The sequence below is a fragment of the Haliotis rubra genome, unplaced genomic scaffold, assembly GCF_003918875.1.
Source record: "Haliotis rubra isolate DU_JTF1 unplaced genomic scaffold, ASM391887v1 Scf623, whole genome shotgun sequence".
NCBI classification, from domain to species: domain Eukaryota; kingdom Metazoa; phylum Mollusca; class Gastropoda; order Lepetellida; family Haliotidae; genus Haliotis; species Haliotis rubra.
Genome location: NW_025767328.1, coordinates 376,492 through 382,098, shown reverse-complemented (window position 1 = coordinate 382,098; position 5,607 = coordinate 376,492).

Genomic DNA, 5,607 nt, shown 5'->3' with positions numbered 1-5,607 from the left:
CAGCCGAGAGTGTTTGTATCCTTATTGTCCTCCGTGTGTCGCCCTGCACACATACAAAGAAACCAGTACCGGGCAACCCTGCCACTTAAACCTTATCCTCGGGAGAGAAGATTCACAGGCCATGTGGCACGATACTTCATAAATTAACTTCCTACAGTGGCAATTACATGTCATTGCCCCAGAGAACCACGAAACACGATGTTTCTGAAAGGAATACATATTTAGTAATCAAACAGTTATTCAACCCCTGTGATTGAGGCATTCAGTGAGTATTTGTCTAGGTTCGCCCTGGGTTCGAGGCGTGTGTTCACTATAGACTGTTAGCGTAAGGCCAACACGGCAGCTAATAGTGTGTATTGCAGGCTTGGATAAGTCAAAGGTGCTCTGAGCAGTCACCATATACGATGACGCTACATGGGTGCTGTGTAGTGAGGGTGTGAACGGTAGTCTCTAGAGATAAACCAGAAGGTAAGTTGCATATGAAGTCTGGTTAAAATAGCGTGTTCATATTACTTGAATACATCAAAATTAAGCACTGGCTGTGTTTTATGTTTCCCAAATTGCAGTTGGTAAAATACAAAAAGTCACGTGTCGTGGGATATCAACTCTAAACTGCTTTAATCTTACGCGGGAGCTAACACTGTCAATGTTGCCAAATGTAACTGGAACGTGACTGGGACGGCCAGGGTTGCTATGAGAGGGGGCCACATGATCAACTGTCCGGTATCACCGAGCGGATGAAAGCAGAACTGGTATAACTTAGCGGATGAAACCACTTGATCAACTGTCGATTATAACTTGGCGGATCAAACCACTTTATCAACTGTCGATCATAACTTGGCAGATCAAACCACCTGATCAGCTGTCGGGTATATTCGAGCTGATCAAACCACCTGATCAGCTGTCGGGTATATTCGAGCTGATCAAACCACCTGATCAGCTGTCGTGTATATTCGTGCTGATCAAACCACATGATCAGCTGTCGGGTTTAACCTAGCGGATCAAACCACATGATCAACTGTCGGGTATAATCTGGCGTATCAGCTGTCGGGTATAATCTAGCGGATCAAACCACTTGATCAACTGTCGGGTATAAACTGGCAGATCAAACCATCTGATCAACTGTCGGGTATAACCCAGCGGACCAAACCACCTGATCAGCTGTCGTGTATAAACTCGCAGATCAAGCCACCTGATCAACTGTCGGGTATAATCTAGAAGATCAAACCACTTGATCAACTGTCGGGTATAATCTAGCAGATCAAACCACTTGATCAACTGTCGGGTATAATCTAGCGGATCAAACCTCGTGATCGACTGTCGGGTATAAACTGGCAGATCAAATCACCTGATCAGCTGTCGGGTACAACCTAGCGGATCAAACCACTTTATCAACTGTGGGGTACAACCTAGCGGATCAAACCACCTGATCAACTGTCGGGTATATACTGGCAGATCAAACCACCTGGTCAGCTGTCAGGGTACAACCTGGCGGATCAAACCACCTGATCAACTGTCGAGTATAACCTGGCGGATCAGTTGTCGGCTATAATCTAGCGGATCAAACCTCGTGATCGACTGTCGTGTATAAACTGGCAGATCAAATCACCTGATCAGCTGTCGGGTACAACCTCGCGGATCAAACCACCTGGTCAACTGTCGGGTACAACCTTGCGGATCAAACCCTTTGATCAACTGTCGGGTATAATCTAGCAGATCAAACCACCTGATCAACTGTCGGGTATAATCTAGCAGCTCAAACCACCTGATCAACTGTCGGGTATAAACTAGCAGATCAAACCACTTGATCAACTGTCGGGTATAATCTAGCGGATCAAACCTCGTGATCGACTGTCGGGTATAAACTGGCAGATCAAATCACCTGATCAGCTGTCGGGTACAACCTAGCGGATCAAACCACCTGATCAACTGTCGGGTATAAACTGGCAGATCAAATCATCTGATCAGCTGTCGGGTACAACCTAGCGGATCAAACCACTTGATCAACTGTGGGGTACAACCTGGCGGATCAAACCACCTGATCAACTGTCGGGTATAAACTGGCAGATCAAACCACCTGATCAGCTGTCAGGTACAACCTGGCGGATCAAACCACTTGATCAACTGTCGGGTACAACCTAGCGGATCAAACCACCTGATCAAAAACTGTCTGATCAAATGTTGGGTATAAACTGGTAGATCAAACCACCCTCATATAACCTGGCGGATCAAACCACCTGATCAACTGTCGAGTATAACCTGGCGGATCAGTTGTCGGCTATAATCTAGCGGATCAAACCTCGTGATCGACTGTCATGTATAAACTGGCAGATCAAATCACCTGATCAGCTGTCGGGTATAACCTCGCGGATCAAACCACCTGATCAACAGTCGGGTATAACCTAGCGGATGAAACCACCTGGTCAACTGTCGGGTACAACCTTGCGGATCAAACCCTTTGATCAACTGTCGGGTATAAACTGGCAGATCAAACCACTTCATCAACTGTCGGGTATAACCTGGCAGATAAAACCACCTGATCAACTGCCGGGTATAAACTAGCAGATCAAACCACTTGATCAACTGTCGGGTATAAACTAGCAGATCAAACCACCTGATCAACTGTCGGGTATAAACTAGCAGATCAAACCACTTGATCAACTGTCGGGTATAATCTAGCGGATCAAACCTCGTGATCGACTGTCGGGTATAAACTGGCAGATCAAATCACCTGATCAACTGTCGGGTACAACCTAGCGGATCAAACCACCTGATCAACTGTCGGGTATAAACTGGCAGATCAAACCACCTGATCAACTGTCGGGTACAACCTAGCGGATCAAACCACCTGATCAACTGTCGGGTATAACCTGGCGGATCAAACCACCTGATCAACTGTCGGGTCAACCTTGTATAAACCTGGCTTTGATCAAATGTTGATAAACTGGCAGATCAAACCACCTGATCAACTGTCGGGTATAACCTAGCGGATGAAACCACCTGGCAGATCAAACCACCCCTGATCAACTGTCGGGTATAAAATCAACTGTCAGCAGATCAAACCACCTGATCAACTGTCGGGTATAACCTGGCAGATCAAACCACCTGATCAACTGTATAAACTAGGATCAAACCACTTGATATAAACTAGCAGATCAAACCACTGATCAACTGTCGGGTATAATCTAGCGGATCAAACCACGTGATCGACTGTCGGGTATAAACTGGCAGATCAAATCACCTGATCAACTGTCGGGTATAACCTTATCAGCGGATCAAACCACCTGATCAACTGTCGGGTATAAACTGGCAGATCAAACCACCTGATCAACTGTCGGGTATAACCTGGCGGATCAAACCACCTGATCAACTGTCGGGTATAACCTGGCGGATCAGTTTGTCGGCTATAATCTGGATCAGATCAAACCACCTGATCAACTGTCGGGTATAACCTGGCGGATCAAACCACCTGATCAACTGTCGGGTATAAACTGGCAGATCAAACCACCTGATCAACTGTCGGGTATAACCTGGCGGATCAAACCACCTTATCAACTGTCGGGGTATAACCTAGCGGATCAAACCACCTGATCAACTGTCGGGTATAAACTGGCGGATCAAACCACCTGATCAACTGTCGGGGTATAAACTGGCGGATCAAACCACCTGATCAACTGTCGGGTATAACCTGGCGGATCAAACCACCTGATCAACTGTCGGGTATAAACTGGCAGATCAAACCACCTGATCAACTGTCGGGTATAACCTGGCGGATCAAACCACCTGATCAACTGTCGGGTATAACCTGGCGGATGAAACCACCTGATCAACTGTCGGGTATAACCTGGCGGATCAAACCACCTGATCAACTGTCGGGTATAAACTGGCGGATCAAACCACCTGATCAACTGTCGGGTATAACCTGGCGGATGAAAACCACCTGATCAACTGTCGGGTATAAACTGGCAGATCAAACCACCTGATCAACTGTCGGGTATAACCTGGCGGATCAAACCACCTGATCAACTGTCGGGTATAACCTGGCGGATGAAACCATCCACCTGATCAACTGTCGGGTATAACCTGGCGGATGAAACCACCTGATCAACTGTCGTGTATAAACTCGCAGATCAAGCCACCTGATCAACTGTCGGGTATAAACTCGCAGATCAAACCACCTGATCAACTGTCGGGTATAAACTAGCAGATCAAACCACTTGATCAACTGTCGGGTATAATCTAGCGGATCAAACCTCGTGATCGACTGTCGGGTATAAACTGGCAGATCAAATCACCTGATCAGCTGTCGGGTACAACCTAGCGGATCAAACCACTTGATCAACTGTGGGGTACAACCTAGCGGATCAAACCACCTGATCAACTGTCGGGTATATACTGGAAGATCAAATCACCTGATCAGCTGTCGGGTACAACCTAGCGGATCAAACCACTTGATCAACTGTGGGGTACAACCTAGCGGATCAAACCACCTGATCAACTGTCGGGTATAAACTGGCAGATCAAATCACCTGATCACCTGTCGGGTACAACCTAGCGGATCAAACCACTTTATCAACTGTGGGGTACAACCTAGCGGATCAAACCACCTGATCAACTGTCGGGTATATACTGGCAGATCAAACCACCTGGTCAGCTGTCAGGGTACAACCTGGCGGATCAAACCACCTGATCAACTGTCGAGTATAACCTGGCGGATCAGTTGTCGGCTATAATCTAGCGGATCAAACCTCGTGATCGACTGTCGTGTATAAACTGGCAGATCAAATTACCTGATCAGCTGTCGGGTATAACCTCGCGGATCAAACCACCTGATCAACAGTCGGGTATAACCTAGCGGATGAAACCACCTGGTCAACTGTCGGGTACAACCTTGCGGATCAAACCCTTTGATCAAATGTTGGGTATAAACGGGTAGATCAAACCACTTCATCAACTGTCGGGTATAACCTGGCGGATCAAACCACCTGATCAACTGCCGGGTATAAACTACCAGATCAAACCACTTCATCAACTGTCGGGTATAAACTGGCAGATAAAACGACCTGATCAACTGCCGGGTATAAACTAGCAGATCAAACCACTTGATCAACTGTCGGGTATAAACTGGCAGATAAAACCACTTGATCAACTGTCGGGTATAAACTGGCAGATCAAACCATCTGATCAACTGTCGGGTATAAACTGGCAGATAAAACCAGATAAAACCACTTGATCAACTGTCGGGTATAAACTGGCAGATCAAACCACCTGATCAACTGTCGGGTATGACTAGGACCAAACAACCGCAAATGTTGATTACAATACATAGGATCACCTCCGTTGTCTTCTCGATAGTACGTATTGTCACAGAGACCGGAATGTCGGTCGTTTGATCCCTGGCGGTCTCAAAACAAAAGACGTTTCAAGATGGTATTTGCTGTTACCTTGCCTTGCCCTCGGCATTCAAGGAATGAAACAAGACCTGGTCGGCTCGGAGTCAGCAGAGTATATCAGAAAGGGATATCAATGTTAAACTGCGACGTAGCACTGTAGTACAGGCACAGAATTGAGTTGTGCAAACAACTTCACACATGTACATGCACGCAA